Source organism: Pseudophryne corroboree, chromosome 9 (assembly GCF_028390025.1).
Source record: "Pseudophryne corroboree isolate aPseCor3 chromosome 9, aPseCor3.hap2, whole genome shotgun sequence".
In the NCBI taxonomy this organism is placed as follows: Eukaryota; Metazoa; Chordata; class Amphibia; order Anura; family Myobatrachidae; genus Pseudophryne; species Pseudophryne corroboree.
This window is the reverse complement of record NC_086452.1, coordinates 114,670,739-114,694,293: the sequence shown is the minus strand read 5'-3', so window position 1 is coordinate 114,694,293 and position 23,555 is coordinate 114,670,739. Positions and strand designations below refer to the sequence as shown.

Genomic DNA, 23,555 nt, shown 5'->3' with positions numbered 1-23,555 from the left:
ATATCTGCCACACCTGCAGTGCACATGGTTTTGCACAACTGCTAACAAATTTGCTGCTGCGACCAACTCTGAATTACCTTAAACACTACACGATAATAGAAAACTCAGAGCTCTTAGTTGCATATGTTTGCAAGGGTGTAGTATGGCTGACCGGCGGTCTCCTGACCGCCGGTCAGCTTACCAACGCCGGGATCCCGGCAGCATACCGACGCCGGGATCCCGGCGGGGAGGGGCGAGTGCAGCAAGCCCCTTGTGGGCTCGCTGCGCTTGCCACACTGCGGGCTCGGTGGCGACCTGCGGTCGCCACAGGTTCTATACCCACTCTATGGGTGTCGTGGACACCCACGAGTGGAAATAGTCCCTGTTGGTCGGCATGCCGACCATCGGGATACTGAGCCGGCGGGATGGTGGAGGAGGTCATGTGACTGTCGGTCAGCAGACCGCCGGTCACATGAATACCACCCGTTTGCAAAGATATGGCTTCTCTGATACTGGTGGTTCCTACTGCTACATGATAATAGCACCACTCTGGGTTATATAATTGCTTTTTGTTATGATACTGTACATGATAATAGCACATACAAAAATATATCCAAATTGAGAATCAACTCAACTGGAGTTACCCCTAGATAATCCAAAAGGCACTACAAGAACGAGCATGCCCTCCAAATGTTCTCACTGTATGCTTGTTCTTGTAGTGCCATTTGGAGGATCTAGGGGTGACTCCAGGTGAGTTGGCTCTCAATTTAGATATATTTTGTATGGGCTATTGTACATGCTGTTATCATATTAATTGTTGAGAAACAGACATCATTTTGTCTATGCACTTACTCATATTGTTGCATTCATATAACTTGGTGTTGTACAATACATGTCTTAAATGTATTCTTCTCATGAGACTTTTATTCTGGTAAGCTGCCTGTAGTACTGTCCGTACAATATGTCTTTAGCTGATATCTTCCCATGTATTATGTTGCTCTACACTGGGTTTGGACTGTTACCGGGATCTACTGTCGCTTTCCGAATCTTGTCTATATGCTGCTGTGGTCATTCTGGTAGCTTGGGGCTTGTGTACTTAAACTTTGTGTGCCTGGGCCCATATCTTGTTGGAAATTATGTGTGTGGGTTTTGATATTGCAGAGTTATACAGGTACACACCAGTAGATGACTAATTTTATGAATAGCGCAATTACTGAACTGAGCAGGTACAGACGTACTCACTGTTACATGTACACTGGTGATGGAGCAGAGCTTCAGTGATTGTGACAGGGAAGGTGGGCCCCTCTCAGCTCTGGGCCCCATAGCAGCTGCACTCCCTGCACCTATGGTAGCTACGCCCCTGTGGACATGTGCTGTTTAGTTTTGCCACTGATACTGCTAATTAGCAGAATTTGCAATCCTTTTGTTAGCATGCTTGTGGCTGCCCATCGCAGGGCAAGGCAGTCCAGCATGCTGATCGCCTCCCCCTCTTCAGCAAGCAGAAATTGAGATCGCCCCACCCACCCACCCCCCCTTCCCCGCAATGCTCCATCTCTGCCCTGGAAATTGAGCGTTGCCGCCCCACCCCCCCCTTCACAGTAAAATACAAGATGGCCTCTACACATTCACAATAGAGAACTCGGTGGCCATCTTGGGACAGGGAATTAAGCCTCCCTGGAGAACAGAAAAACTGGAGTCTGTGCAGAAGCGCTCTCCTCTTTCAGCTACATTTCCAAAATTTCCAATATTTGTAGCCATACAAACATACAGTATATGGGGGTCAGTGAACTGGGGTTTTCTTTACACCACCATGCTTTTTATCCATAAGACAAACGTGTAAAAATTAGGTAATAAATATGGTGGAAAAAATATATAAAAAAATGTTAATTGGAATTCTGCCACCTAAAGAAAGTGGACGTAGCCATTTTCTCGGCCTATCAGTTCATGCCTCAGTGATGCAGCTGGTTCAGGGAATTGATAGTCAACATTCTTCTGAATATTGTCTCAGCTCACGGAAAGTCTCATATGGCTATGTGCAGGTCATGTTGGTATACCGGAAGCCAGAGCATGAAAAGTACAATCACAGACTGAAGCAATCACTACTTATTACTGATGAATAGAACACACTGCTCAAACACCAAGATTCTACTACAGGAAAGAAAGTAATTATAGATCATGCCTCACCAGTGACTCACCAGAGTCAGTGCTGTGTATCTAAGGGAGGGCAATCACACATTCCACTATAGCATTTCCAGGAAGTATATTCATTGATTCAAGATGGTTAATGCAAATAGGGAACTGCATTACTAGAACTGAATTGACTACACACAGAGCCGGCCCTAACCAATATGATGCCCTAGGCAAGATTTTGGCTGGTGCCCCCTAGCACCACCGCTGGTTCCGCCTCTGACCTTGCACCTCTGTCCCAGCACCATCACCCCTCACCCATAGCAGTCCTTATTTTGGTGTTTGTTTCCCCTATATTTTAAATAGGGACAGTTTGCACATTTGGCGCACAGCCCAAAAAGGGGTGTTTTTTTGCGGGCAAGGGGCATGGCCACACAATAGTAACCCCAATTCCAATTACGCCACACAGTACTGCAACTTCATTCACATTTGATCATGCGATAGTGTTCATAATTCATATTACATCCCACAGTAGTATCACTTTACCTTATAAACATTACTACTCACAGTAGAGCCCCTTATTCATATTACATCACACCATATTGCTCTTTATAAACATTAGATGACACAGTAGTGCCATTTCTATATGCAATGCCACATAGTAGAGCACCTTATACACATAATGCCACACATAAGTAATGCATTTATACACATAATTCCACACAGTAATGCCCCTTACACATATGAGACACATTATTAATGTCCTTATAAACATAATGCGCCTTACACATTATGACAACCTTTATTAATGCCCTTTTATACATAATGTCCCTTACACATAAGCCACACATTATTAATGCCCTTATACATATAATGACACACACAGTGCCCCCTACAGATTTTCTGCACATTAGTGCCCCTATACACATAATGACACACATACAGTAATACCCTTTTACACATATGCCGCACATTATTAATACCCTTATACACATAATGACACGCATAGTGCCCCTTACACATATGTTGCACATTATTAATGCATTTTTACATGACACACATAATGCTCCTTACACATATTCCGAACACTACTGCACAACCAACCCACTCACATGCACACAGCAATCACACTGCCACTAACACTGTGACCTCTGCCTCTTCTTGGATACAGATGTGTCCTCATAAATATTGCCTCAATGCTAACATCTGGCAATTTTTTTATTTATGAAAATGCATCTTATTTGCATTGCTATGTGGCTATGATGCACAAGCAGCTTTTACTGATTAAAATGATATGCAGCATGCCTATATACTGTGTGAGACTGTGGATGTATCTGCATATGAAATGCTACACACAGAATATAGGCATGCCGCATATCATTTTAATCAGCAGAAACTGCTGATGCCCCTAGGCATGTCAAATGCCCTAGGCAATTGCCTAGTTTGCCTATGCCTATGGCCGGCTCTGACTACACACATAGTGGGGCTGATTCTGACCCATCTCTTTTCTCCCATGCACAGAAGCAAATTTATACATCTTTACATTTCTCCGGTCCATACTGAGTTGGATAGATCTTTGTTGAAACTCTCTTTGTATGAAATGGGAATTTTGGGGTGGGAATTGATTTTGGGGTGGGAATTGGGTGGTTACAAGGCAATCACAGAACTGTTCTGTCTTGTGAGTGTCATGGGAGCGTCTTGGGAGTACTGAGGGCGTTTAGCTAGAGGGGGGCCTGTTAGTGCCGGATCTCTAGCACCTAGTTACTATAGTTGATATTTGCGGCTATAGGGCCTAATTCAGACCTGATCGCTGTTGTGTGAAACCGCACAGCGGACAATTTGTCAATCGACTACGCATGCATACAGATCATAATGAGCAGGCGCGAGGCCAAACTGAAAAAAAATCCTGTGTCTTTTTTGATCGCTAGGCGAACGCAGGCTGATTGACAGTAAGCGGGCGTTTGGGGGTGGTAACTGCCCGTTTTCTGGGAGCGTCAGGAAAAACACAGGTGTTCCCAAGTGTTTTTGGGATAGTGTGTGTCGTCAGCTCCGGCCCCGATCAGCCTGTTGCCATTGCACTGTAGGAGTTAAGGTGTGTACACACGGTGAGATAAATCTGTAAGCTTTTGACTATATAGTCAAAATCTTATGAAAAGTTAGTTCATATCTCAAGGTGTTAGGCAGCTTGCGATACAGATTCGATCCCGATGCACTCTCCCGTGTGGTCGGTAACATAAGGCTATATAGACTGTGCAGGCAAGTCAATCTTGACTATCTAGTGTACTATCTAGTACAAAGTATAATCAAAATTGGCACTTAGTCAAAATCGTACATAGACAAAATATCAAGCACAGATAGTGAAAATCTGTATTATCTGAGCTCTGGGGAGTTCAAGGGAAATCGCATAGTCAAAATCAGATACTTACAAGGATCTTACCATGTGTACACACCTTGTCCAGGGCTACGCACAGACTGGAAAAATCATTCGATGGTGAGTGAGCTGCGAACGGATTTGCAGCTGACCTTAGTATGCAAAGCTTTTCGCACGGTGTACACAGACTTGCACGGGGTGGTTTTTCACTCTGTCTGGGCAGCGACTATCAGAATGCAAACCTCTGCAAATCAGTGGGCGGAGCGGCTTCCCATTTCACGATGCACAGATCTTGCATTTAACCTTTGAAAATTAAGGTACTGTAGTAAATCAGGCTTCTATGGCAACATACACACACAGCCACTCAGAATCCAACTCAGAATCAGCCCCAGTGCCTTCAGAGGCAGGAGCAAATCAAACTAAATGGTGCAAATAAACGTTGCATCCAAGAGGTGAAAATGTTAGTTATTGTTGCCTTTAGGGAAAATATTGGCTGCTTGTGCATATAGGGCAGCTTTATTTTTTTATTACGAGTTGCAGCTAAGCTACAGGAGAATGCATCCCCTTCCAATTCTAAATCTGATTGCACATGTCATATTTGACCACAAATCACACTTCTAGCTAGATTTACTCCTAAATGTAAACTAAGGGGGGAGATTCAGATCTGATCGCTGGGCTGCTAATTTTGCTGTATACACTTACCTGCTGAAATCCAGTGTGTGCAGTCTCTGCACAGCCCAGGACTTACTCCTACAGTGTGATCACATCAGGCTGATCGGTGCCGGAGCTGACATCAGACACCCTCCTTGAAAACGCTTGGGAACGCCTGCGTTTTTCCGGACACTCCAAATAAACGATCAGTTACCACCCATAAATGGCCTCTTTCTGTCAATCACCTTGCGAGTGTCCGTGTGATCGGAATTTTCGCACCATCCCATCGCTGACCAGCAATGCCCGTTATTGATGGCCAACAAGCGTGCGCTTTGCGGTGCATACGCATGCGCAGTTGGCACCTGATCGCCCGCTGTGTGAAAACGCACAGCAGCGTTCAGTTCTGAATGACCCCCTAAGTACATTATTTGGATTACTATTTCTAGTCATTTAAATAATAATAAATAATTTTAGTGCCAGCTACCAGGTTGTTGCATTTTATTTATGCATGTTTATTAAAAAGACATGCCTAGAATGAACAATTTCTGGTTTATTTCAGACTAAGGGACCCATTTATAAATGAGCGTTAAAACTCGTTGTGAATGATAAAACTCATTGCGTATGATAACCGGTGCTCCTGCCAATCAGCTCCCAACTGTCATTTTTCAAACACATTGCACTTATCATATGCAATGAGTTTTATCATTCACAATGAGTCTATCACTCATTGATAAAGGAGTCATTATCTGCTAGATACAAATGGTGACGCAGTGCAAAATGTTTTTTGCTGAAGTGGGGCTCATACAAAATTCATACAAACTTACAAAGGTTTGAGACCACATGCATTCTGCGCAACATTCATTCACATTTTTGCATGTGTGTGATACTCGTAATATGTGACAGTGTCCCGGTCGATGACACAATTTTAGAGGGCTGGCAAAGGTCCTGGAGGAGGATGGCCATTTTTACGTTTATTTTTCTATTGTTTTACATAACTTTTTTTTTATTTAAAAAAACAAAACTGATTTTGTCGCCCCTGCATCTTTGCCAGCTATCATCACATCACTATTACCAGTGATTTATTTATTATTGTCAGTTACAGAGGAGCTTTGGCTCAGATCTTTCCTGTTCTGACATGGCTGAATTGAGTAATATTGACAACCCAAGCTTGACGTCGGAACCCCACAGCAGAAACATAGAGCTTGGGTGGGCCCTGATACTTAAAGGGTAAGCCACAATGGGGGCATGGCCATATAAAGTTACCAGGGCAGCCATCAGGGGGGGGGGGGGAGACTGTGGGGACTGGTGTCCATGGCCTTATAGAGATGAGGGCCCACCCTGGAAGTTACTGTATGTGTTATGCATTACACTGAGTGGCCACGCCACCTAAGAGGACATCGCCATGGCTCAGCATACGAGTAATGGGTCCCAGTGAGGATGGGACCAGGCACTCTGTGCACTCCCCTATCTGTGCCCTTGATTCCACATTGGGATACATGACATTTAGAAAGGGTCGCTATCCATCCTTCTGTCGCCATCACCAACCATAATATCCCATAATATCCCTCAACACCAATCATGGGGGAGAATATGGCCAGAGTAAAACCAACAACATAGTGCTACCTAAAGAGTGATGACTTAAACGCTGAGCCCACTAATCAGTTGCCAAGAAACACATAAGCCATGCCCATCTTGCTGGCAACCTGGCTCTGTCCTAGTGACAAACAGAAATTTGGAGTGTAATGAGTCCTAATGGCCCATTCTATGGGAAGGGAATCATTTAGGACCTCTGTCTTGGCAGATTTCTGGAGTTCCCTAAGAATAAGCCATACACCTTTTTCAGGGACAATCAATAACCTCATCACTGGCCGTGACAATTAAATATACATACTGTATCTCAGATTCTTCTAAATATTTTCCTTTTACAAGTGTTTCACATCATATCTTATTGCAGTCATTTTTTTTACTTTCTCTGTTTTAAAGAACAACAATTTACAATACTGCACCATACCCTCCAACTGTAGCTTTTTGGCAGGTACAGTACCTTTTTTTATAGTCTGTACCGATTTTTGGACATTCCTAATTTCCAGTGAAAGTATAGGAAAAGCCTTTACCTGTGACCACGCCCCTTTTACTAATTCGTACCAATATTTATGTGTAAAATGTTTGAGGGTATACTGCACATGATAAATACGAGAAATTTCACAATTTAAGACATTCCCATTCTCAACTCTGACTTGTGAGGGGTCACTACAGAAAAGTAGGAGTGGTGTCACAAGGGGGGTGCGAGCTGCTTCTGGATGTCAACCTTCCAGGGGGTGGCACCAAAATATTGACTCATCTGCAGTGACAGGAGCCAGATGCTGCAGTGTAACATTAACCTGCAACACTCGACTCCTGTCACTGAGAAGGATCCAACAGCCCGCACTCTCCCGGAGTGAGGTAATTGGGGGCTTTCCCTGTGAAACCACACTCCCTTTAGTGATGTCATTGGGCACATATGAGACCTTGCCCCCTTTGTGTGAAGCCATGCCCATTTTTGGGTGGTGGCAGGGAGGCTTTGGCCATACCAGGTGTCACCAACCCTGGTGCCCCTAGGGTAGGTATAACTCCTTTTTCTTTTAAATGCCGGCTGCACCTCGGTCCAACTCTGGTAAACCCCGCCTTCACACAAAAGAGGGCGTGGCTACGAACCAGTGGGGCCTACCGGTGATCTCCTCGGCTCCCCGGTGGCCCAGTCCGAGCCTGTGCCAAACCATAACGTTGCTCTCTCTTGAGGGTCGATTACTGAAGCAGTGATAAGTTGGCCTGCAGTGGGGACTACAGTGCATACCCTAGTTGTCTTTAGCAGGGATGTGCAGTCAGGGGAGGCAGTGCCTCTCCTGTCATATTCCGATCTGATGATTACAATAATACAAGGAAGATATTTATAACACAGATTCTGTGTTATAACTAACTTCTTTGTATTATTGTAATCATTTTTGCTGTAAGAAATCCTAGCCATAACTGGATGGGAGGCAGCGAGAGCGCTGCCTCCCACTGACAATTAGAAACTGCATTAAGCAGGGGGCAGGGCCACGGGCGCTGTCAGGAAAAGCCCATGGAAAAAAACAAGGAGATGAGGCACCTCTAAAGGTGGGTACACACTAACAGATATATCTGCAGATCAATTGATCTGCAGATATATCTATGGACGGATCGAGCAGTGTGTTCAGCATACCCACTGCTCGATCCGTCGGGGACTGACGTCATGAACTGGGCGGGCGTTTACACATATCGACCAGTGTGTGTGTGTACGGGCCTTAACTCTGCCTCAGTGACAGGGGCAGGGCTGTGATAGACAAAGATGCAGGGACGGATCCAGAGGGGGCGTGGCACACTGCTCTCTTACCCTCCCTGATTGGATGCCTGAAAAGGAGGCCTGGTTTCCAGTACTCATTGGCCTCTTCCCCAACCGACCAGTCACTGGGCATCCGTCCCATACATCACTCCATCGGTGGGACACTGGGACTCGGCTGATGGCTCCCGCTCCTTACACACCATTACGCTGCCTGTCATAATACATCCATCTAGCGGTGCCCTATGCTGCAGTATACGTCTGGGCTCTGTCAGGGATCAGCTGCCTTGACTAGACAGGAGCCCCGTTAATGCTGCTGGCTTGGCTGCAGGTTCATGGAACAGGTGAGCAGGACCTGACTGCTGCAGCCTTCCACCCCCCCCCTTATCAGGAGCGGCTCCATGCAGCTCAGCAATGCCGCGGTTCGCGGGTGTTTAGGGGGCGGGGCCTACTGTTGAGAAGTGCCCGCCCCCAGTACAGACCTGTGCTGTGTAGTGATGGAAAATCTAGTTCACTTTGGTGATTAGTTCATTATGATCTAGTTCACTCAAAAGATTAGTTCAGAAGATTAGTTCATGTAGTTCATTTAGTTCATCATTTCACTCACTGACTCTGAGACTGAAAGGAGTGATTAGATTTAGAACTAGTCTAGACTATTACACATAGAGTAGGTATTTCTAATACTAGCTCATTGTAGGAGTTATAATCTTTTTCAAATGATCAGATATGTTTAAAATGTCAGATTTTTTTTATTTTTAAGAAAAGCAATAAGTTATATAGCAACCTTATAGTGACATATGTATCTCTGCAATATTAATCCCATTGTTGGTACTCCTTTTTACTTCATAATATGCAAGTGAAAGACCCAAATTCAGAGTAATGTCATAAGTCACTTTTTTTCTGCTTTTAAAATACATTAATTAAAAGAAAAAAAAGTCCCTTTGCCCCAATGTAACAGACCTTAGAGAGAGATAAAGTGGAGCTGTTGTAAAGTAACCAATCAGCTTCTGTCATTTATCTTCAACTGTATATAAAGTGACAGAAGCTGATTGGTTGCTAGGGGCAACTGTTCTACTTTATGTTAGTGATGAGCACCGGAAATTTTTCGGGTTTTGTGTTTTGGTTTTGGGTTCGGTTCCGCGGCCGTGTTTTGGGTTCAAACGCGTTTTGGCAAAACCTCACCGAATTTTTTTTGTCGGCTTCGGGTGTGTTTTGGATTCAGTTTTTTTTTCTCCAAAAAACCCTAAAAAACAGCTTAAATCATAGAATTTGGGGGGCATTTTGATCCCAAAGTATTATTAACCTCAATAACCATTATTTCCACTCATTTTCAGTCTATTCTGAACACCTCACACCTCACAATATTATTTTTAGTCCTAAAATTTGCACCGAGGTCGCTGGATGACTAAGCTCAGCGACCCAAGTGGCCGACACAAACACCTGGCCCATCTAGGAGTGGCACTGCAGTGTCACGCAGGATGGCCCTTCCAAAAAACACTCCCCAAACAGCACATGACGCAAAGAAAAAAAGAGGCGCAATGAGGTAGCTGTGTGAGTAAGATAAGCGACTCAAGTGGCCGACACAAACACCTGGCCCATCTAGGAGTGGCACTGCAGTGTCACGCAGGATGTCCCTTCCAAAAAACACCCCCCAAACAGCACATGGCGCAAAGAAAAATGAAAGAAAAAAGAGGTGCAAGATGGAATTGTCCTTGGGCCCTCCCACCCACCCTTATGTTGTATAAACAGGACATGCACACTTTAACCAACCCATCATTTCAGTGACAGGGTCTGCCACACGACTGTGACTGAAATGACGGGTTGGTTTGGACCCCCACCAAAAAAGAAGCAATTAATCTCTCCTTGCACAAACTGGCTCTACAGAGGCAAGATGTCCACCTCATCATCATCCTCCAATATATCACCGTGTACATCCCCCTCCTCACAGATTATCAATTCGTCCCCACTGGAATCCACCATCTCAGCTCCCCGTGTACTTTGTGGAGGCAATTGCTGCTGGTCAATGTCTCCACGGAGGAATTGATTATAATTCATTTTAATGAACATCATCTTCTCCACATTTTCTGGATGTAACCTCGTACGCCGATTGCTGACAAGGTGAGCGGCGGCACTAAACACTCTTTCGGAGTACACACTTGTGGGAGGGCAACTTAGGTAGAATAAAGCCAGTTTGTGCAAAGGCCTCCAAATTGCCTCTTTTTCCTGCCAGTATAAGTACGGACTGTCTGACGTGCCTACTTGGATGCGGTCACTCATATAATCCTCCACCATTCTTTCAATGGGGAGAGAATCATATGCAGTGACAGTAGACGACATGTCCGTAATCGTTGTCAGGTCCTTCAGTCCGGACCAGATGTCAGCATCAGCAGTCGCTCCAGACTGCCCTGCATCACCGCCAGCGGGTGTTCTCGGAATTCTGAGCCTTTTCCTCGCACCCCCAGTTGCGGGAGAATGTGAAGGAGGAGATGTTGACAGGTCGCGTTCCGCTTGACTTGACAATTTTGTCACCAGCAGTTCTTTGAACCCCAGCAGACTTGTGTCTGCCGGAAAGAGAGATCAAAGGTAGGTTTTAAATCTAGGATCGAGCACGGTGGTCAAAATGTAGTGCTCTGATTTCAACAGATTGACCACCCGTGAATCCTTGTTAAGCGAATTAAGGGCTCCATCCACAAGTCCCACATGCCTAGCGGAATCGCTCTGTGTTAGCTCCTCCTTCAATGTCTCCAGCTTCTTCTGCAAAAGCCTGATGAGGGGAATGACCTGACTCAGGCTGGCAGTGTCTGAACTGACTTCACGTGTGGCAAGTTCAAAAGGTTGCAGAACCTTGCACAACGTTGAAATCATTCTCCACTGCGCTTGAGACAGGTGCATTCCACCTCCTATATCGTGCTCAGTTGTATAGGCTTGAATGGCCTTTTGCTGCTCCTCCAACCTCTGAAGCATATATAGGGTTGAATTCCACCTCGTTACCACTTCTTGCTTCAGATGATGGCAGGGCAGGTTCAGGCGTTTTTGGTGGTGCTCCAGTCTTCTGTACGTGGTGCCTGTACGCCGAAAGTGTCCCGCAATTCTTCTGGCCACCGACAGCATCTCTTGCACGCCCCTCTCGTTTTTTAAATAATTCTGCACCACCAAATTCAAGGTATGTGCAAAACATGGGACGTGCTGGAATTTGCCCAGATTTAATACACACACAATATTGCTGGCGTTGTCCGATGCCACAAATCCACAGGAGAGTCCAATTGGGGTAAGCCATTCTGCGATGCTCTTCCTCAATTGCCGTAAGAGGTTTTTAGCTGTGTGCGTATTCTGGAAAGCGGTGATACAAAGCATAGCCTGCCTAGGAAAGAGTTGGCGTTTGCGAGATGCTGCTACTGGTGCCGCCGCTGCTGTTCTTGCGGCGGGAGTCCATACATCTACCCGTGGTTAAGTGGACATTGGGTACAACTGCATTTTTTAGGACACTGGTGAGTCTTTTTCTGAGGTCTGTGTACATTTTCGGTATCGCCTGCCTAGAGAAATGGAACCTAGATGGTATTTGGTACCGGGGACACAGTACCTCCAACAAGTCTCTTGTTGGCTCTGCAGTAATGATGGATACCGGAACCACGTTTCTCACCGCCCAGGATGCCAAGGCCTCAGTTATCCGCTTTGCAGCAGGATGACTGCTGTGATATTTCATCTTCCTCACAAAGGACTGTTGGACAGTCAATTGCTTGGTGGAAGTAGTAAAAGTGGTCTTACGAGTACGACTTCCCCTCTGGGATGACCATCGACTCCCAGCAGCAACAACAGCAGCGCCAGCAGCAGTAGGCGTTACACGCAAGGATGCATCGGAGGAATCCCAGGCAGGAGAGGACTCGTCAGAATTGCCAGTGACATGGCCTGCAGGACTATTGGCATTCATGGGGAAGGAGGAAATTGACACTGAGGGAGTTGGTGGGGTGGTTTGCGTGAGCTTGGTTACAAGAGGAAGGGATTTACTGGTCAGTGGACTGCTTCCGCTGTCGCCCAAAGTTTTTGAACTTGTCACTGACTTATGATGAATGCGCTGCAGGTGACGTATAAGGGAGGATGTTCCGAGGTGGTTAACGTCCTTACCCCTACTTATTACAGCTTGACAAAGGCAACACACGGCTTGACAAATGTTGTCCGCATTTCTGTTGAAATACTTCCACACCGAAGAGCTGATTTTTTTGGTATTTTCACCAGGCATGTCAATGGCCCTATTCCTCCCACGGACAACAGGTGTCTCCCCGGGTGCCTGACTTAAACAAACCACCTCACCATCAGAATCCTCCTGGTCAATTTCCTCCCCAGCGCCAGCAACACCCATATCCTCCTCATCCTGGTGTACTTCAACACTGACATCTTCAATCTGACTATCAGGAACTGGACTGCGGGTGCTCCTTCCAGCACTTGCAGGGGGCGTGCAAATGGTGGAAGGCGCATGCTCTTCACGTCCAGTGTTGGGAAGGTCAGGCATCGCAAACGACACAATTGGACTCTCCTTGTGGATTTGTGATTTCGAAGAACGCACAGTTCTTTGCTGTGCTTTTGCCAGCTTGAGTCTTTTCATTTTTTCTAGCGAGAGGCTGAGTGCTTCCATCCTCATGTGAAGCTGAACCACTAGCCATGAACATAGGCCAGGGCCTCGGCCGTTCCTTGCCACTCCGTGTGGTAAATGGCATATTGGCAAGTTTACGCTTCTCCTCCGACAATTTTATTTTAGATTTTTGAGTCCTTTTTTTACTGATATTTGGTGTTTTGGATTTTACATGCTCTGTACTATGACATTGGGCATCGGCCTTGGCAGACGACGTTGCTGGCATTTCATCGTCTCGGCCATGACTAGTGGCAGCAGCTTCAGCACGAGGTGGAAGTGGATCTTGATCTTTCCCTATTTTTGGAACCTCAACATTTTTGTTCTCCATATTTTAATAGGCACAACTAAAAGGCACCTCAGGTAAACAATGGAGATGGATGGATACTAGTATACTTATGGATGGACGAGCGACTGCCGACACAGAGGTAGCTACAGCCGTGGACTACCGTACTGCGTCTGCTGCTAATATAGACTGGATGATAATGATATAAAATATATATATATATCACTACTGCAGCCGGACAGGTATATATTATATAATGACGGACCTGCTGGACACTGTCAGCACTGCAGACTCCTAAAGTAAGCTACTAGTATCAAGAAGATAGAAAAAAAAAAACACCACAGGTAGGTGGTATACAATTATGGATGGACGAGCGACTGCCGACACAGAGGTAGCTACAGCCGTGGACTACCGTACTGCGTCTGCTGCTAATATAGACTGGATGATAATGATATAAAAAATATATATATATCACTACTGCAGCCGGACAGGTATATATTATATAATGACGGACCTGCTGGACACTGTCAGCACTGCAGACTCCTAAAGTAAGCTACTAGTATCAAGAAGATAGAAAAAAAAAAAACACCACAGGTAGGTGGTATACAATTATGGATGGACGAGCGACTGCCGACACAGAGGTAGCTACAGCCGTGGACTACCGTACTGCGTCTGCTGCTAATATAGACTGGATGATATTGATATAAAAAATATATATATATCACTACTGCAGCCGGACAGGTATATATTATATAATGACGGACCTGCTGGACACTGTCAGCACTGCAGACTCCTAAAGTAAGCTACTAGTATCAAGAAGATAGAAGAAAAAAAAAAACACCACAGGTAGGTGGTATACAATTATGGATGGACGAGCGACTGCCGACACAGAGGTAGCTACAGCCGTGGACTACCGTACTGCGTCTGCTGCTAATATAGACTGGATGATAATGATATAAAAAATATATATATATATCACTACTGCAGCCGGACAGGTATATATTATATAATGACGGACCTGCTGGACACTGTCAGCAGCACTGCAGACTCCTAAAGTAAGCTACTAGTAGTATCAAGAAGATAGAAAAAAAAAAACACCACAGGTAGGTGGTATACAATTATGGATGGACGAGCGACTGCCGACAGAGAGGTAGCTACAGCCGTGGACTACCGTACTGCGTCTGCTGCTAATATAGACTGGATGATAATGATATAAAAAATATATATATATCACTACTGCAGCCGGACAGGTATATATTATATAATGACGGACCTGCTGGACACTGTCAGCAGCACTGCAGACTCCTAAAGTAAGCTACTAGTACTATCAAGAAGATAGAAAAAAAAAAAAAACACCACAGGTAGGTGGTATACAATTATGGATGGACGAGCGACTGCCGACACAGAGGTAGCTACAGCCGTGGACTACCGTACTGCGTCTGCTGCTAATATAGACTGGATGATAATGATATAAAAAATATATATATATCACTACTGCAGCCGGACAGGTATATATTATAATGACGGACCTGCTGGACACTGTCAGCACTGCAGACTCCTAAAGTAAGCTACTAGTATCAAGAAGATAGAAAAAAGAAAAAAAACACCACAGGTAGGTGGTATACAATTATGGATGGACGAGCGACTGCCGACACAGAGGTAGCTACAGCCGTGGACTACCGTACTGCGTCTGCTGCTAATATAGACTGGATGATAATAATATAAAAAATATATATACAGGTTGAGTATCCCATATCCAAATATTCCGAAATACGGAATATTCCGAAATACGGACTTTTTTGAGTGAGAGTGAGATAGTGAAACCTTTGTTTTTTGATGGCTCAATGTACACAAACTTTGTTTAATACACAAAGTTATTAATAATATTGTATTAAATGACCTTCAGGCTGTGTATATAAGGTGTATATGAAACATAAATGAATTGTGTGAATGTAGACACACTTTGTTTAATGCACAAAGTTATAAAAAATATTGGCTAAAATTACCTTCATGCTGTGTGTATGAGGTGTATATGTAACATAAATGCATTCTGTGCTTAGATTTAGGTCCCATCACCATGATATCTCATTATGGTATGCAATTATTCCAAAATACGGAAAAATCCCATATCCAAAATACCTCTGGTCCCAAGCATTTTGGATAAGGGATACTCAACCTGTATATATATCACTACTGCAGCCGGACAGGTATATATTATATAATTAATGACGGACCTGCTGGACACTGTCAGCAGAATGCGTTTATAGAATAAAAACACCACACGACGAGTGTTTAACTTTTTCAGGCAGACAATCACAATATACTGGTGGTCAGACAGTGGTCACTGGTCAGTCACACTGGCAGTGGCACTCTGGCAGCAAAAGTGTGCACTGTTAAATAATATGTACTCCTGCTACTGCTCCCCAGTCTCCCCCACAATTAAGCTGTGTGAGCACTGAGCACTCAGCACAGTCAGATATACATAGATGATGCAGCACACTGAGGCTGAGCACAGATATGGTATACTGTGTCACTGTGTATCGTTTTTTTTCAGGCAGAGAACGTATTATATAAAATAATAATATAATAAAACTGCACTGGTGGTCACTGGTCAGTCACTAGTAAACTCTGCACTCTCTGAGTACTCCTAAGCTCCAGTAAATCAAGTGTCTCACTCTCACTCTCTCTCTTCTAATCTAAATGGAGAGGACGCCAGCCACGTCCTCTCCCTATGAATCTCAATGCACGTGTGAAAATGGCGGCGACGCGCGGCTCCTTATATAGAATCCGAGTCTCGCGATAGAATACGAGCCTCGCGAGAATCCGACAGCGGGATGATGACGTTCGGGCGCGCTCGGGTTAGCCGAGCAAGGCGGGAAGATCCGAGTCTGCCTCGGATCCGTGTAAAAAGGCTGAAGTTCAGGGGGTTCGGTTTCCTAGGAACCGAACCCGCTCATCACTACTTTATGTCACTTGAAGGTTCATAGTACATATCCTCCTGTGTCTTCTGTGGAGTAATCCTACCCTACAGGATAGCATGCAGCACTCAGCACTGTGTCTTTAGCTTATTGGGAGTGTAGCTTGTCACCTAATATGCTGGGGGAATGAATCATGGCTATATGCAGTTCAGTATCAGCTCCATACAATGCATATGCCTGTGCACAGTAGTGCCACACATGGTAGCTTAGAAGTACTGTACTGACTCGTATGGCTGTATGAGTCATTGAGTCAGTGAACTGATCAGTGATCTGTAATGAATCACTGAACTACTGAACTACTTGCAAGGAGAATGACTCATGAGTCGTCAGGAGAATGCAGTTCACTCAGCTACACAGAGTCCACTGACTCCATGAGCACAGCAGTGACCCCTGTGGCAGCTGAGGTAAACTGACTCATGAATATTCAGTACACACACACACACACACACACACACACACACACACACACACACACACACACACACACACACACACGTTGCTATGGGCAACATCTCCACTTCTATAGAACTACCTAAGTATATGTACCATCATATTTTAATTATTTCAAGTCTGAAGGTTCATCAGACAAACATACATATCCCCCTATGTCTTGTGTAGAGTAATCAGACCCTACAGGATAGAATGCAGCACTCAGAACTGTGTCTTTGGCTGATTGGGAGTGACAGTGTACCTTGTGACCACCTAATATGCTAGGTGAATTAATCATGGCTATATGCAGTTCAGTATCAGCTCCATACAATGCATATGCCTGAGCACAGCAGTGCCACACATGGTATCTTAGAAGTACTGCACTGACTCGTATGGCTGTATGAGTCATTGAGTCAGTGAACTGATCAGTGAACTGTAATGAATCACTGAACTATGAACTACTGAACTACTTGCAAGGAGAATGACTCATGAGTCGTCAGGACAATGTAACTCAATCAGCTCCACAGAGTGAGTCCACTCCATGTCTGAGCACAGCAGTGACCCCTGTGGCAGCAGAGATGTACTGACTCATGAGTATTGCTGAGTGAGAGCTGAATAACAACAGTGCTGCTGTAGCTGCAGCTGCACCTACACAACACCCAGCAGAAGATTAAGCACAGCAGTATGCTCAGGAGCCAGTAGTACCAGAAGTAGCAGCAAGTGTTTGGACATCTGGACTAATAGGACAGTGATTGTATCACAGAAAGGTGAGCAGCATGACCACACATGCTCACTCACAGACACACATAGACTTTGGCTAGGCAGTAAAGATGCTATTTTTTTTTTATTAGATCTGTATTGATGGGCTGTGTTGTACTTTTACCTTTCATTTTACAGCATCAGATTCAGGAAGTGAAAATCCAGTGAAGTGAATGAGACAGTGAGAAGCCTAATGCAGCTGCTGGCTCTATTCTGTCTGTGTCTGACTCCTCCTTCCTGATGAACTAATCTTTGCCAAAGCTGTGAACTGAACGAACTAGTTCACTTTGGAGATTAGTTCATTTTGAACTAATCATTCATGAACTACCCATCACTAGTGCTGTGTCTCCCTCTCCCTAATCCCCCTCTCCCTAACACTCCCTCCTCTTGCTCTCCTCTTTCTCTCGTTGACATTCACTCTCTCTTCCTGACAGTGACTCTCTCTCTCCCCCAGACACTGGGGGTCATTCAGACCTCGCTGTTGATGCGGCCCGCAGCGCAGTTTACTGATGGAGGCAAACTGCACTGCACGGGCAGACACATTGCGGTCGCATCCCCGATAGATGCGGCCACAGTGTCACTGACAGCGGCAGCTATCGGGCATGGTCTTTGCAGCTTTGGGGGGCGGGCCAGATCATTTTCGGGGCGGCAGCGTGATGTCACACTGAGCCGCTCCAAAAACAAAAAAAATGGAGACAGACCGCCTGACGGCGCAGCCAGGGGTGAACCTTAGTTCCAATGCGTCCGCAATCTCATTGCGGACACATCGGGAGGCAGCCAAACACATGCTGGGTGGCCCTCAGCATGTGCGGAGATGGACGCAGATCTGACTGCGTATGCATCGATCTGCCGCCATCTCTGAATAAGGCTCACACTCTCTTTGACACTTTCTCTCTCTCTTCCTGACATTCTCTCCCCGACACTATATCTCACTCCCTCTCTCTCCCTAACACTGTGTCTCTCCCTTTCTGACACTATCTTCCTCTCTCTCCCTGACACTGTCTCTCCCTCTCGCACACTATCTCTCTCTCTGCCTGAGACTGTCTCTCCCTCTCTCTTCCCCGACACTACTGTATATCTCACATCCTCTCTCTCCCTGACACTGTCTGGGGTATTCAAATTGACCCGGGGTGCCGGGTGATAAGTATCGGCCGGTGGGGGCTATTTAATTGGTCCCGATAAGCTGGCGCGTGCCGCCGCTTATTGGGGGTTTTGCTTCACCTGCCTCCGGCAGGCGAAGCAAAATGCACGATAACAGCCCCGTTTTCAACCAAAAACGGGGCTATTTCACCTGAAAACACACTGGTTTCACTGAACCTGTGTGTTTTCGGGTGTAAGAAGATTTGTTACTGGCCGAGCAAATGAAATAGCCCGACCGCAGCACCCGATGTCTCTTCGGGCCTGTGTCTCTCTCTTTCTGACACTGTCTTCCTCTCTCTCTCCCTGACACTGTCTCTCCCTCTCGCACACTATCTCTCTCCCCGACACTCTCTCTCTGCCACTGTCTCTCTACCCTCTCTCTGACACTCTCTCCCCCTCTCTCTCTCCTGACACTGTCTCTCTCATTGACACTGTCTCTCTCCCTCTTTCTTTCCCTGACACTCTCTCACTCTCTTTCTCTCTCCCTCCCGGACACTTTCTCTCACTTCCGCTCGCTTCTCTCTCTCGCTCCTCCCCCTCTCTCTCTCTCTAACACCTTTTCTCTCTTTCGCTCTATTCCTGAGCCACCCCTGTGTCTCTCTCTCCATTTCTTTCTTGCTTCTCTCTCCCACCCTGGCACCCTTTCTCACTCTTGCTCCTCTCTTTCTCCCTGATACCCTCGCTCTTTCCCTGACAACTTCTTTGTCTCACTCTCTCTCCTCAATTCTTTCTCTCCCAAGGGGAAGTGACAGCGGCAGTGGGTGGTGGATGTGTGTGTGCGGGACCAAGGTGGGGGGGCCCAGAGATATCCACGTATTGGGCCCCAAGATTTCTGTTGCTAGCTTTGCCTCCAATCCTCTCTCTGCCCCTGTTCCTCTAGATGAGTGACTGCACTCTTATTGTCCTGTCTCTGACTCTATTACCCAACAGCCCCAGCCCCATTAATTCTCTCCACCTGCCCCTGTCTCTGCCCCTCTCCATTTGTGACTACTTTGACATTGTACTGTTTTTGACACCCTCTATTATCTCCCCAGTCACCTCTCACCTGCCCCTATTCCTCTCCCTCTCATTGTTCTGTCTCTACTCTAACACGATCCCCCAGCCGCACCCTGTCTTTCTGTCTCCCTTTCTTCGCTCATTGCATCATTGCCCCACCGACACTGGCCAGTGCCTCCCCAGCCATTGACCTCACCGCACGTCACTGGTCTTTAGATGGCTGTGCATTCGTAAACTGCCTAAATTCTGAAGTATTAGGTAAGGGAGAGGAGACAACTGCTTACGGTTTTCGATAAGCCTCAAAAGTAGCCCCTGGTTAAAAATTCTTGCGCAAACTGTGTTCTTTATCACTACGATATGCAACTGCTGGACCACCAATGAGAAATGGTGTCAACCCCATATCCCCCATTAACTCCTCCTACAAGAGAAATTTAATCTGCCTCCACCAGACTCACAAGATCCACAAAAAAGTAGGGATTGCCATTGGTGGGTTAAGCATCGATGGACACATTGATGGTACTAATGATGGTTAACCTTGATGGATGGTGTGAAACCATCTGCAAGGGAACCATCAATGGTCAACCCTGCTTTACTATTCACTGGGCTGCGGGCCAGTCAGAGCCCGGAGACGAGGCTTGTGGGTATTTCAGGGGACAGGACTAAGCTCTGTGCCCTGCACCTAGGAGAAAAAAAAAGTGGTGGTTCTGTTTTCTTGATGGCGAAAAAATATCTGATTCTCACCCATTGATGGTTAAAGTACTCAACATTGGGCATAGACCATCAATGTTTTTTATGCTATCGATTGTTGATAGCTGACCCTACAATAAAGTTGATCTTGTCATAGTCATGAACCTATTGGCTGACTATCATAGGATTCTTAATGTTCATATTGTATGCTATGTAATAGTGAATGAGTGTCTGGAAACCCCTTAAATGGTTCTCAGGAATATATCCAGACCAGTGCCACAGATAACTTAATTCCAGTAATATCACGCTTTCCAGTATTAATGGTGCTTGCTGTCTTAAGGCCCCATACACACTGGGCCAGGGCCGGATTAAGGGTTGTGGGGGCCCGGGGGCAACTAAATTGTGGAGGCCCCCACTAAAAAAATGTATGAAACCCCCCCCCCCCTCTCGTGAGACTCCAATAGCAGTGGCTCACACACACACACACACACACACACACACACACACACACACACACACACACACAACGTATATCACATCAGTGATTCACCTGCCTGTTTTGGACACTTTGAGCAGCAGCACCCTGAGCGGGGGAACGGGAGATAAGGGAGCCGGGACAGCACGTTGTGTGCCGACATCTTTGCAGCTCATCCGTCATGGCAGCAGCTGGGGGCAGCTCTAGTACAGTGTCTCGCGGGATGTAATGTCACTATCCCGCTAGACTTTGTACTGAAGCTCCTCGGCGGCCGCTGTTAATAAACAGCTGAGCCACCGAGGACGTGGGGGAACGGAGACACAGCTAAATGCTGTGCTCCTGAGTGAAAAGCCGTGGCCAGTTCTCGGTTGAACAGTGTGTGGGGGCCCCTAATCTGTGGGGGCCACGGGACGACCGCCCCTGTTGCCCCTCCTATAATCCGGCTCTGCACTAGGTCGATATAGTAAATGATATAGCTCATTTTTACCCTCCTGAGTGATATCATTTATTATATTGGCCAGTGTGTATGCTGCTGACGACGGCCAATGCGCGGCCTCGCTGGTCATTAACGACCCTCAGTGTCGGCCATATGTGAAGCTCAATTTGACCTTATTGTCCAATTCTGCTTGCACGGCCTGTCTGCGACATGACGTCACTGTGCGATATTACTAGCAGTGTTGCACAATGTGTATGGCCACATCCGGCGGCCCGGGCCAGGAGGGGGACAAACTAGACAATGTCGCTCATGGAGCACATTGCCTAGTGTGTACGCACCTTTTGGGTAATGTCAGACTGGTAATTTTTCATCTGTTGTTTTCCACGGCCAAAAATCTGAGTTTATTGTCATGAGAAATGAATGAGTGATTACTGCAGCTCTTCTCTACTGCTGTTAACTGGTACTCTCAATAGTAAGTGTTTTTTTCTGGTGATTTTAATGTTTATCATAGATATGAGAAAATGAGTTGCAATTTATTGTTTTACAGCAGTGTCCTGTATATGCTGTTTGTGTCTGTTTGTATTTGTCAAATAGAATACCACTGATTTTAAGGCAGCTGCATTTCCCAATAGCGTTCTAATCTCTGGTTCCAATTACTGTTAGCAATAACTGCCAGCAGATAACTAGAGTAAAATCACTGGTGTGACGCGCTCCAAGAGCATTTCATGTATGTCTATCACAACATATTGGAAACATATTTTCAGCTGTGATTTTACTGATTTAATTGCTATGGTCACTTCCATTAAGTTAGTACAAGCAGTAGGTCTTAGGGGGTAATTCTGAGTTGATCGCAGCAGGAATTTTGTTAGCAGTTGGGCAAAACCGTGGCCCTCATTCAGAGTTGTTTGCTCGCTAGCCGCTTTTCGCAGCAGTGCACACGCTAAGCCGCTGCCCTCTGGGAGTGAATCTTAGCTTAGCAGAATTGCGAACGAAAGATTCGCAAAATTGCGAATAGAAATTTCTTAGCAGTTTCTGAGTAGCTCGAGACTTACTCTGCCACTGCGATCAGTTCAGTCAGTTTCGTTCCTGGTTTGACATCACAAACACACCCAGTGTTCGCCCAGGCACTCCCCCGTTTCTCCAGCCACTCCCGCGTTTTTCCCAGAAACGGCAGCGTTTTTTTACACACACCCATAAAACGGCCAGTTTCCGCCCAGAAACACCCACTTCCTGTCAATCACACTCCGATCACCAGAACGAAGAAAAAACCTTGTAATGCCGTGAGTAAAATACCAAACTTCTTAGCATATTTACTTGACGCAGCCGCAGTGCGAACATTGCGCATGCGCAGTTAGCGGAAAATCGCACCGATGCAAAGGAAAATAACGAGCGAACAACTCGGAATGAGGGCCCATGTGCACTGCAGGGGGGGCAGATATAACATGTGCAGAAAGAGTTAGATTTGGGTGTGGTGTGTTCAATCTGCAATCTAAATTGCAGTGTAAAAATAAAGCAGCCAGTATTTACCCTGCACAGAAACAAAATAACCCACCCAAATCTAACTCTCTCTGCACATGTTATATCTGCGCCCCCTGCAGTGCACATGGTTTTGGCCAACTGCTAACAAAATTCCTGCTGAGATCAACTCAGAATTACCCCCTTAGTTATAATCAAAACACCTTTGCAGAAAAGATTTTATCATTAAGCAAGTTGTGTTGAAATATGTACAACAGACTATGGGTTTGTTTATATGCATGTAGTTACCGTACAGGGGCAGCAGATGGCGCTGTATACTTACAGAGGTGTATTGTTTGTCTGCTGTATATTCATGTACTTGTTTGTTCTTCCTCCTCACGTGTGTGTTCTAGAAAAGTCTCTGAGGAAAGGAGGTGAGCTGAGCAGCTCATGTTACTGACATGTTTAAGTTAAGAAGCTGTTACTGAAACCTTTTGTTATATTGATCCTAGTACTCAGTACTAAAAAAAGAAGATATACATCTCAAGTCTCGTTCTGTCTGAATACAAGGTAACTCCTGAGGTGATCCTTTATCTATAAGACCTCCTGCTCCACACCTATGGTATCAATCCATCGCACTATGCCAACAGGTTATGGGCCCAGACTGGAGTCTATACAAGATAAAGTTTTCAGGAGTGCATCCTAAGCAGCATCCAGATCACGAGTTGCACTGCAAGTCCCAGCAGGCGCAGACAGCAGACTGTGTAACATACACAAGAAACAACCCAGGAGAACCTTGGAAAGAAAAATGTGAGTAAAACAAGT

General features: G+C 45.7%; 1 protein-coding gene across 4 annotated transcripts in view; it reads right to left on the bottom strand.

Moving 5' to 3' along the window:
• Nucleotides 1–23,555, bottom strand: part of RGS8 (regulator of G protein signaling 8) — a 100,383-nt gene that overhangs the window by 55,504 nt on the left and 21,324 nt on the right. The window lies entirely within an intron of this gene.